Consider the following 12787-nt stretch of genomic DNA (forward strand, 5'->3'; position numbering starts at 1 on the left):
CTTCTAAATCGTCGGTCGTGGCCTGTTTGCCATCTTCCAATACCTCGATGGCTTCTTCAACCCCTACCTGATCGGCTATTAGAGGATCAGAGGTCCCTGCCCCAACTTTGAATGCTTCCATTATTTGACCAAGAGTCATGGACTCCTTTGGCATTCCTACTTCGACTGAAGTCTTAGTAATGCAAGACATAGCAGTTATCTCAACTTCTCGGATGACCTGAGAAGGGTCGGTATCAAGAAGAGGGGAATCAAAAATGAGGGGGATGGGTTGATGAAGACTTGGGTCAAAAGGAAAAGGTTTGGATGGGTTGATGAAGACTGGTGAAGGTTATCTTGAGAAAAGGGAAGCTAACGAAGTGAAGGGGATGGGGGTGAAGGTTCAGAAGAGAGTGATGATGAATATAGAAAAGGGATTGGGGTGAAGGTTCAAAAGAGAAGGAAGAAGCAAAGGTATTAGAACTGGAACAAAAGAGAAAGCAGAAGACTAGAACCCTAAGGCTCGAACTCAAACTTCGGAGTGAAGCTTTGATTTTTGATGCCTCAACTGAGTGACTAAGCCCCTATTTATTGAGGAGAAGAGGCGGACTTCAAACCCTTATAACTCATGTCAATTCCACAATCATGGAGGTGGGTGAACCATTATTGGGGCAGGTAAGCAATTATTGCTGTTGGTTAGCAATAATGGAGGCCTGTGAGTAATTATGGAGTCTGTTGAGGTATCCAGTGAACAATTATGGCTGTAGGTGAGGTGTCAGGTAACTCATAATTGCGGCAGGTGTACAATTATGGCGTGATGCCATTTGGACTCTGTAATGCACCGCAGATATTTCAGAAATGGATGGATGGTATTTTTCCAGACCTAAATTATTTTTGTGCTGTTTACATAGGTGACATTTTAGTGTTTTTTAAAAACCTAGAAGAACACCAAAATCATCTCAAAATTGTTTCTAGAAAATTTCTTGAGTACTTCGACTGGAGTCTCAGTAATGCGAGACAACAGTTATCTCGACTTCTCGCATGACCTAAGAAGGGTTGGTATCAAGAAGAGGGGAATCAAAAGACGCGGGGGATAAATCTTGGGAAGTTTGGATGGGTTGATGAAGACTTGGGTCAAAAGGAAAAGGCTTAGGTGATGAGGGGGAAGGGTCTTGAGGAGCTTGGGTTGACTGGTGAAGGTTATATTGAGAAAAGGGAAGTTCACGAAGTGAAGGGCATGGGGGTGAAGGTTCAGAAGAGAGTGATGATGAATTGGGAAGGGCCACCATACTGATTGTATGGCAGGCTTCACACTTTTGGGCAGAAGAGTGAGCAGCTCCGGTATATCCTACCGCCTTTCTTACGTCGTATTGGGCAGCAGCTACCTCAACGGTTTTGAATGGAGCAACCACCCCTTTTCCATCTTTTAGTCCTTGATTGGTCATGGGCACATAATTCATCTTCCTCATGATTTGATGGGCTTGGTGACTATAGAGATCCCATTCTGGTAGCACCTTAGCATCTTTGTAGGGCGGTCCTTTAATGGGCCCAAGCAACTCATGACTTTTGAGTCTCTGAAACGAACCCTAGCAATGGCTTCGAGGCTGTGTAAATTTCAAGGGCACCTCCTCTACCTTGGTCTTTCCTTTTCTAATGAGTTCCAGTTGACCAAGGAGTTCTTGAGCTTGCTTCCTTAGATCAGCAATGGTGCACTGATCTAAGTGGTTGAGAAAAAAATATTCGGTATTTTTTATTCAATTGAAGAAATCTATTTCATTTTCACGTTTTTTTTTACATTAAAAAGATTAGTTAATTGAGATAATTAGGTATAACATGATTTAAACACTCATGCAATACTCATAACCATGAGGTGGCATTATAAGAAAATAATATGTCATGAGGTGGCATTATAAGATAATAATGTGTCATGAGGTGGAGTGGCATTATAAGGTAATAATGTGTCATGAGGTGGTATTATAAGGAAATATGGTGCCATGAGGTGGCATTATAAGGTAATAATCTGTCATGATGTGGCATTATAAAATGATTATGTGTCATGAGGTGGCACATATAAGTGAGGTTTTAAAAATAGAAAAAATTGACACATAATTTGTCATGTGTCAAATGGAGGATTGTCCTCCCTCACTTTTAAAAACCATTCTCCCCTCAGGGGCTCATCATTATGTAAGTTCTCTCTCTCTCTCATAACGATTTTTTTTCTCTCTCTTCATACTCTCTTTCTCATAATGATTTCATTATAAAAAAAATTTACAATGTTAGTGTCATAAAACATTGTTAGTGTCATAAAACTTGGGGTGTGACAATTTTTTACCAAACTTAGTGTCAGAAATATGTCAGAAATACCAATTTTTAAATAACTATTTTACCGGAATATAAAGTCACTTATACATAAAACTTACAATATCTAAAATTTATAATGATAGACAAAAATTTTACAATTAAATGCAGAAATACCAGTGTTCAAATAACTAGTTTATAAGAAAATAAAGTCACTCACACATAAAACTTACAGTATCTAAAATTCATAATAATAGATGGAAATATTACAATTAAATGCAGAAATACCAGTTTTCAAATAACTATTTTATATGAAAATGAGGTAATTTACTCTTAGAACTTATACGTCACTTTGAGATGGATGTGTTGCTACCATTGCCAGAGTAAGACCAGATCAATGGTGTTTTGCTAAAGGTATGGGTAGAGACCAAATGCGTTTATATGTTGAGAGGGAGCATAAAAAAAATGCATGTATTACAAGAGATTTAAAAATATTATATGAAAGAAAAGAGAATTATTTTTATCACAATGAGAACATTATGAGAGAGAAAAGAACCTCTTATGAGATTCTTATGAGGGAGAGAGAAATATCATATGAGAGAAAAGAGAATAATTTTTATTATAATGAGATCATTATGAGAAAGAGAGCATGAAGAGAGAAAAAATCGTTATGAGAGAGAGAAGGAGAACTTACATATGGGAAGAGAGAAAAATGCAACATGATGGGCTAATGATGAGCCCATACGGGGAGAAGGGCTTTTAAAAGTGAGGGAGGACAATCCTCCATTTGACACGTCAAATTATGTGTCCCTTTTTTTTTTTTTTAACTCATACTACCTCACGACATATAATCATTTTATAATGCCACCTCATGACACATTATTACCTTATAATGCCACTTCATGACACATTATGACCTTATAATGCCACCTCATGACGCATTATTACCTTATAATGCCACCTCATGATACATTATTTCCTTATAATGCCATCTCATGACACATTATTACCTTATAATGCCACATCATGACACATTATTTCCTTATAATGCCACCTCATGCTTATAAGTATTACATTAGTGTTTAAATCATGTTATACCTAATTATCTCAATTAACTAATCTTTTTAATGTAAAACAAAAATGTTGAAATGAAATAGATTTTTTCAATTGAATAAAAAATACCGATTTTTTTTTTTTTTCTTTTTAATTTTTGATTTGAAAGGATGATCAAAGCCTTTATGGGGCTTGTGTATTCAAACATTGATTTTTGGTGTATTTGACATAGATTTTTTCAATTGAATGTAAAAAAAATGTGCCAATGAAATAGATATTTTCAATCGAGTAAAAAATACCGAATATTTTTTTTTTATGATTTTTGGTGTGTATGAAAGGATGATTGAAGCCTTTACAGCGCTTGTGTATTCAAACATCGATTATCCAAACATTGAGGGTCGTTTCTTGTTTGAAATGTTGCTCAATTTTAGAAGTTTTGAGAAATCAATTATTTTAAAAAATTATTTTTCTTATTAAAAATATTATTTTCTACGAATATGAAAAGTGTTTTTCTATTTTTCTTAATAAAATAATGTTTTTTGATAAAATAATTTATTTTGAAAAAATAAGTTGTTTTGATTAATATGGCAAAACCTATATGTATCGGCCTCTCTCTCTTGTGACATCTTGTCGTTTACAGATGAATTTTTACAGGGACATGTAAAGTTGGTGGATCAGTTTCTTTTCCATTGTTTCTAATTGTGATTAGCAATGTCTTAAAGTATTGTAAAACTTGAAACTGGAGTGCATAAACATATGCGTGCTTATATTTTTTAGTAATAAGCATAGACTAATGTAATGTTTCTGCATCACTTGAATATCTAGAGTGCGTATTTACACTGGGGTAATACATATGTGGTAAGGTATTGTAAACTTATTATTAGACTTCATTATTGGAAACAAAAAGGTTCATGTGACCTGCTTGGCTAACTTTGGGTAATACATTTGTGGTTTGACAACAAATTCTTCACGTGTATAATAGCTAACTTGGTCTGTGTCTTCTTGCTATTATACAGGTGGTCTGTGTCCACATGTATCATCACTTTCTTTTCATAGTTCAAATCTTAACTTGGTTTGTGTCTTCTTGCTTGAAGTATATGACTGCTCAAACGGTGACCATATGGGATGTTAAGAAGCAGGAGATTTTGCTTCAAGATGCTCAGCCTCTCCAGGCATTGCCTCTAGGAACTGTGAAGAATTATCTGAATGGGAATTACAAGTTAACTAGGGCCATCTGTCTGTGAAGTTGTCGTCCCAAGCCGCTACCTCGGAACATCTTCCCCGAGGGTCTCTTTTTGGCCTCCTGCTCTAGTATCCCTCCCATACCAGTGACTGAATCCTTCTCTGAGGAAGAAGACGTCTCTCCTAAGTCTTGGAACTGGTCCCAAAAGCTGTATAGGAGGATGGAGGTCATTGGGAAGAAGGAGGAAATTCTTAAAGCCATGAAAATGGAATGTACGAGGGAGTTTGTTGTGGTGGAGGAAGCTTTTGTAGTCGCAGATTTGAACTGGAACTAGGCGCCCAAGCGAAGGAGGGCTCGCATGAGAGAGGCCCAAAGATTGCTTGCGGAATTTCCTTAAGACCTGCTATTTTGCTTCAAGATGCTCAACCTCTCCAAGCATTGCCTCCTGGAACTATGAAGAAGAACTTATTTGAATGGGAATTACAAGTTAACCGAGGCATTCTGTCTATGAAGTTGCCATCCCAAGCCGCTACCCTAGAACATCTTCCCCGAGGTCTCGTTTTGACCTCTTGCCTTGGTATCCCTCCCATACTAATGACTGAATCCTCCTCTGAGGAAGAAGACCTCTCTCCTAGGTCTCGTAATTGGTCCTAAAAGCCGTATAGGAGGATGAAGGTCATTGGGAAGAAGGATGAAATGCCTAAAGCCATGAAAGTTGAATGTACGAGGGAGATTGTTGTGGTGGAGGAAGCTATTGCAATCGCAGACGTGAATTGGAACCAGGTGCCCAGACGAAGGAGGGCTCGAATGAGATGGGCCCAAGGATTGCTTTCGGAATTTCTGTATGACCAACTGTTTGCTGGCTCCTCTAGGGTCACCAGGGGTGGGACAAAATTTTGCATGTCCTGAAGATTGCTCTTGGAACATCAGGGGTCTTGGAGACCCTAGGAAGAAGAGCACTTTGAGATGTCAATTGGGGGCCTCCAAACCCCATATCTTGCTTCTTCTAGAATCCCACTTGTCTTCCCCTGGTGTCACGAATGTGTGGAGTTGTTCTTGTTCCTTCTTTTGGTACCTCTGGTGGCCTTTTAATGCCTCTATGCTTTTATTTGACAATTTCATTTCGTCTCCTGCATTGCTTGATCTTAATAGTTTGGGGACCATTTTTCTTGGTCTTAAAATTCTGGAGTGAACTTTTGATTGATATATGTTTAATTTGGATGTGTAGTATCAAACCTTTTTTTTATTCTTATATATATGTGCGATCATATTCTGCAAAATATGATTTCTTTCCTCAGATTACTTACTTTATTTGTTGGAGTTTTGATTTTTCACCTTATTTCAATTCTCTTGAATCTTGATTACTGGGTTCAATCTTATATATATATATATATATATATATATATATATATATATATATATATATATGCCTTGGAGATTATATTTGTTGAGGAAGGAATAATGTGATATATTGTTTGATACTAATTCATTTTGTTGACACTTGAGTTGCTTGTGTTTTTGTTTTCTTTTGCTTTTTATTTATATTTTCTTTTTTTTGCAGACTATTTTGACCTTTTTCGACACTTTTTTTTTTTTTTTTTGAAACAAATTGGACACATCATTTTAGCATTCTCACGCTAGTGAACAATTCAATGTTCATCTACACTGAGCTTTTCTTGTTCCGACTCGCAAGGAAAACCTCTATATCTTAGTCTTTCGGAGTCTTGTCTTGTTCACTCTCTATATCTTAGTCTTTCTTAGCTTTATCTTGTTCACTCTCTATATCTGAGTCTTTCTCTCCCCAAGGAAAACCTCTAATTTTTGATAAAATGTTTTTTGATTTATATCACCGAAATTTCGTTAAGTTTCGTGCATAGGTTGTTAGATTGCACGGGTCTAAGGCTCTCTTATATTTCAGCAAAATTTCAGCAAGTGAAAATTGCGGGGGCTGTATCCAGGTCTTCCCCTGTGCTCCAGTTTTCCTCATGGGGTTGTGGGAAAATCAATGGCATCCAAATAAAGTGGATGGTGCAGAAACCTGCAGCCCAAGCTCAATAAATAGGGCTGCAGCCCTATGAAAACCGCATCCTTTTTATTAACTAGTAAAAATAGTTCTCCACTTTGCCCACGTGTACATCAAAAAGTAGCATACAACATAAGTTCAATGCATAGGTCCATATAAATTAGGGAAGATTATACACTATCTATGCAACTTACCCCCATCTATAAGTTTCTGCGAAGAAAGGTTGTTGTGGGGAAAAAAGTGAGAAAAAGATTGGATGGGGGTAAGTTGCATAGATAGTGTATATTGGGGGGTTTTTTATAATTTTCCCTATAAATTACAACTCATGCTAACAAAATAACATAGAAGCTGATCTGATGTACCCTATGGTTTATGAACTCTCCCCACAAACTTTTGCTACAAACTCAAAATTTAAATTTTTTATTTTTATAATTCATTTTCAAAAACAGATCCTCATATTGTGTTTTCCTTGATAGATCTAGTATACAATATGTTGTTATGCGTGCACTTTATAAACTATATTGGGGGGAGTCGTTTACATGCAATAAATGCACTCGCAAAGTCAATTGTCATTCTTCCAAAATAACCAATACTTTTTTTTGGTTAAAAATATTGTCCTTATCTTCATTAATATAATAATATACAATTTGTTATACTCTCACTTTGATAAAATATTACAGAACAACATATTTGATTAATAAATTATGAACATGTGTTATAAATTTTACAATCATGTTATCTCTTACTATTTGATTCCAATCCATAAATAGTTCACACTTGTGTGGTTCAAAATCGTTTTATATACAATATGAATAGGCAATTGTGGTATACAATATACAATATGAATAGGCCAGACGTGCGGAATTTCTAACAACATAAGCTTATCTTATGTTCCCAAGGATGTATGATGGTCACAAGCTACTTCAAAGGATTTAGGACTACATATATGGTCATGCATAGAAATGGATCTTTTAGAGAGAGAGAGAGAGAGAGACTCAAGCCGCTCCACTCTTACGGTCGATCAGTTGTTGAATTTTATACTGCCATTAGTGCTGCCACCAGCCTTTTTTTTTTTAATATATATATATATATATATATATATATATATATATATATATATGTGTATATATATATATGGGTGAGATCTCTCTCTTCAAGTATCTCTTTCAAGTTCTTCTCCTCGTAACCGTGTACATATGAATCTAAATTTTTTTATTATTTATTTATATCCTCACATCTTAAGGTCGAGATGATCAATCAGAATGTTCTCCAACATCGGGGCACTTCTCTAGGATTTATTCCTTATGTGCACGTTACTCTAGCAGTACAAGATCGCAACGTTGTTTCATTTTTTTGCAAACTAAATTTCCTCTTTCCCTCTCAACATGAATTACATAATTCTGTTGGACGGTCCTCTTAGTCTTTGCAGCTTGTGGCAATAGAAACTTATCATCAACTCTATCGAATCCTACCCTAATCAAGATGTACACGAGTTATTAACCATAGATGCACAAATACTGGAAGAATAATTGTTTTTCAAAACATCATAAGATTTTAGGTACTTAAGCTACATCTCCAAACAAATTTTGGTGACGCACCTAACTTGTGTACTGTATAGTGAGAAAGCCTTGTACTAACCTCCCCTATTAGTTTAGCTATGTCTATATGACATAGAGACACATGGCTTTCTTTAAAGCCAAAAGGTTTCATGCTCCTAAGGGGGCATAATATCCATTTACTCACTCTGTCAAAACCCAACCTACAATAGGACCCCAAATGGGGGCGAGACTCAACATTAATTGGGATCTCATTCTTGTTATTGATGGGAGCGCAATCTTAATAGACATGGGAGCACGATCCCATTTTACATGGAATGCGTTCCTGTTAAATAGGGATCTTGATCCCAATGCATCAGGATCTCGCTCCCTATTCAAACGGAATCTCGGTTTGTACTACATGGAACGTGTTCCTATTAAACAGGGATCTCGATCCCAATGTATCGGGATCTCGCTCTCTATTCGAACGGGGATCTCGATTCGTAGCTTCTACCCTCATCGGAACTCACTCCCCGAGCTCCGGAGCTTTGGGCAGCCGTCAATCCAATGCTCCGCTCCCGGAACCGGAGCTGCTACCTCTCTCGCTCCCTGTAACTATGGTTTGATGTATGCATATTGTTTAAAAGCCTTTGCACTGATGATGTGATTCCACATTGCAATGCATACTTTGTTGGGAATTAATAATTGGCATATGTATTACATACTTTGTTCTCATTCAAATGGCTCTCTAAATATCATTTCTATGCACTTTGTTCTCATTCAAAGGCTCTATGAATATCATTTGTGAATCTACATTGAGGTCTCCTTGTTCTTCCTAATTCAATAAGATAAAGATATCTTTTCTCAATAACATGATAGTGCTCTCTATATGTTCTGTTGTTATTTCTCAGATTTTTTCCAATTCATTGAGGAAAATAAAATTTACGAAAATCTACTGAAAATTTGAGGAGTTATTGATATATTTCGAAGAATGCCTTCAACCTGGCATACATATCAGTTTCTGTACTATATCTTAGTGAAAATGCTTCTAGCTCCTTTATTCAAGTGGTTTATTTGCACAATCGACTCTTATATTACCGGCTACCCACTGATCTGTCCCATATATACTTCGGAAGGCTTATATGTTGCACATACCTATGTGATAATTGTTTGGATTCGTTGTTTTTTATTCTTATGGGAGCTTTTTTTATTTTATGATTTCTCAGATTTTTTCCAATTCATTGAGGAAAATAAAATTTACGAAAATCTACTGAAAATTTGAGGAATTATTGCTATATTTTGAAGAATGCCTTCAATCTGGCATACATATCAGTTTCTGTAATATATCTTAGTGAAAATGCTCCTAGTTCCTTTATTCAAGCTGTTATTTTTCACAATCGACTCATAGATTACCGGCTACCCACTGATCGTTCCAATATATACTTAGGAAGGCTTTATATGTTGCACATTCCCAAGGGGTAATTGTTCGGATTTGTTGTTTTTTTATTCTTATGGGAGCTTTTTTTATTTTATGATTTCTCAGATTTTTCCAATTCATTGAGGAAAATAAAATTTACGAAAATCTACTGAAAATTTGAGGAATTATTGATATATTTTGAAGAATGCCTTCAACCTGGCATACATGTCAGTTTCTGTAATCTTAGTGAAAATGCTCCTAGCTCCTTTATACAAGCGGTTTATTTGCACAATCGACTCTTAGATTACCGACTACCCACTGATCACATATACTTAGGAAGGCGTTATATGTTGCACGTACCCAAGTGATAATTGTTTTGATTTGTTGTTTTTTTATTCTTATGGGAGCTTTTTTTATTTTATGATTTCTCAGATTTTTTCCAATTCATTGAGGAAAATAAAATTTATGAAAATCTACTGAAAATTTGAGGAATTCTTGATATATGTTGCAGAATGCCTTTAACCTGGCATACATATCAGTTTTTGTACTATATCTTAGTGAAAATGCTCCTAGCTCCTTTATACAAGTGGTTTATTTGCACAATCGACTCTTAGATTACCAGCTATCCACTTATATGTCCCATATATACTTAGGAAGGCTTTATATGTTGCACATACCCAAGTGATAATTGTTTGGATTTGTTGATTTTTATTCTTATGGGAGAAAAGTTTGTTTTGTGTAAGTGTTATTTGCTAGGCAAAACTTCCATTTATTCCTGTGGATAGGATATTGCATCCAATCGTTAAGTGCTTTGGTAGCTGCTTCTAACAATGTCCTGCTATTGTGGTGTTATTTGTTGATTTTGATTCATTAGAGTATTCAGGCTCTCATTGCTGAACAGAAGGAGTACACAACACTTATTTTGAAGCTGCAATTTATCGTGGATTTTGTGCTATTTGCTTGGAGAAAATACTACTCAAGGAGACTGCTCATGTTTTTCTGGTTGTGAGCATGCCTACCGGTACGTAAAAACTTTTGCATTTTAAGTTCTATATAAAGTTTTATCTCAGGTGTTGCTCTACTTCACCTTTAAGAGTTCAAACTTTAAAAACTACTTAAGAAAATATGGGAATTCTGGTCATTGGCACAAATTCCTCCCAAGTTTTGAAAATATGGGAAATATTTTGCAAATATGGAAAATTTTCTATTAGTTCTCCAAATTTCTGTTCAGTACATTAAAGAAGGCGCATTAGTCAGTCAAAAAGAGAACACTTCCTACCAAAGTTGAGGCACCCAAAATCGGCTTTCATCATCTCTCTCTCTAGCCCTTCCCATATCCCGTTGAAGCATACTCATTAGAGAGAAGAACATAAGCACTCACTCTTTCAGCCAACCTAACATTTTTATGGATTTCAAATATTGGCAGCAGGCTCAATAGGCATATCATTAATGGACAATTTAGCCTCTTCAATAAGCCTTGCCCTTCCATAGAGTTGATGGTTTCCCATCCTTTGTTAACCAAAGCAGAGTGGCTACAAATCGAGACCAAAGTCGATAGATCAGGATTTAACCCTTCCTCGAGCTTTGCTATAAAATGTTCCAGAAAACATACTTTGAAGATTAACCCGTCCATATTTGAGCCCAAACCATGGGCTCCATAGCCTGAAATCATGGCTTTCAAATATTTAAGGATCGAAAACCCGCCCTCCCAAATCCAAAGATTGTGTTATATTCTACCACGATTCGAAATAGGTAGGTAGCCCTGGATGCTTGTTGCTATTATGTTTTAGAGCCCCAACTAAGAGAGCAGATGGAACTCTGTCTAGAGTGTTTCTAGTTGGCAGGTAAAAGAAAAACTAATGTGGTATTACGGGGGGATATATTTTTTTTATTTTTTTATTTTTTTCTTTTCACTTTTTTTCTTTTCTTCTATTTTTTTGGCAAAGATCACTTACCAGTAGTCTTATTACAATAATTCTTGCTTCAAAGAAAATAAAACTAATTACAATAATTCTTGCTTCAAGGAAAATAAAACTAGCAAATCAAAGATCTTAAAAACCTTGATGCCATTAAGCCAATTTTCTTTAAACAAAGAAAATATCCACAATTATTATGCTTAGAAATAACAAAAACAAAAAGAGATTTATTACACCCCACACCGAGTCTCCACCATTTTAACTTTCGATCTCAACCGAAAAAATAAGTTTAAGCCAAACCCTCTATTGGAACTATGAACTCCTTTATCACAAATCTCAAACCCTTAATTGGATACAATACATTGATCTTACGTGAAATGATTTTTGATTTAATATGAAATTGTTTACATTGCACCTTAAATTTGCTCTTACATTGCTCTTACTAGCCATAGCGATTTAATATGGAATTGTCTACAAATAGACCATTTATCTTTTGTATGCCAAATCATAAGAATAAATACAAATTTCAAAATAGGTAGCCATGGGTGCTCTTTCTACTATGTTTTAGAGCCTCAACTGAGAGAAAGAAGATAAAACTCTTATCTAGTGTTTTTAGTTGCAGGAACTTCAATACTATAACACTAACGTGAAGGGCTTTACCATAACTTGGGAGAGAGATCTGCACAAGCCTTGATGAAAAAGATCATGGCTGCACATCATTGGAGGAACCCATGTTTTTTTGTAAGACAGAAATGATTGCAGTCTAGCAATGGCGAGTTCTGGGAGTTATTATGTCAACTATTTGATTCACTTCGATTGGGCATTAATCATTTGAAAAGGGAAAAAGGAACGAGGCGGAGACATATTGGTGGAATTTGTAGTTTTTCGTTGCACTAAGGTGGTTCTAACGGGGAGCATTTACCCCATTTTGAATCTTTTTCGGATATAATCAATGGAAATTTAGATATCTTTAATCCGTGCTATTTAAAAATAGAAAAGTATTTGGTGAGGCAGCCAACTCACCTACTTATAGCGCCCCCTTTCAAAATCCATATGATCCATTAGGGTTTGTTAAATCTCAGCTACGGGGACGATTGTAATCTGGAATTTATTTTCTTGAAAAATAAAAGATAGTGTTTTTTTTTATAAAAAAAAATTTCACCATCTATTTTGGCTTTTTCGTATCATTTTGTAATATCCATTATAGATGGACATTTCATGATTAAAGGGACACACAATAATAGAGTGAGTCAGCTAACTCACCATAAGCACGACTTTTAAAAATGTCTTTTTCTAAAAAGTATCTATTATATTTAATATTTTAATTCGTATTATAATTAACAGTTAGATCGGTTCGGAACTATAAGTTCCAAGCAACTCATTGTA

The 12787-nt window shown here is 35.7% G+C and overlaps 1 protein-coding gene across 6 annotated transcripts in view; it reads left to right on the plus strand.

Moving 5' to 3' along the window:
* LOC105420018 (hypothetical protein) overlaps positions 1-12375 on the plus strand; it is a 29738-nt gene extending 17363 nt beyond the window's left edge. The window contains exons 2-3 of one of the 6 annotated variants that reach the window (XR_016057805.1): positions 10369-10506; positions 12018-12375. The gene's annotated coding sequence lies outside the window, so the exon portion shown is untranslated. Of the gene's footprint in view, positions 1-4343; positions 5791-10359; positions 10507-12017 lie in introns of those variants that run through there. The other 5 variants (XR_002279562.2, XR_966412.3, XR_966411.3 and 2 more) reach the window with 5 other exon arrangements.
* Positions 12376-12787: the final 412 nt, after the last annotated feature.

Source organism: Amborella trichopoda, chromosome 6 (genome assembly GCF_054954075.1).
Source record: "Amborella trichopoda isolate Santa Cruz 75 chromosome 6, AtrichopodaSantaCruz75HAP2 v2.0, whole genome shotgun sequence".
NCBI lineage: Eukaryota > Viridiplantae > Streptophyta > Magnoliopsida > Amborellales > Amborellaceae > Amborella > Amborella trichopoda.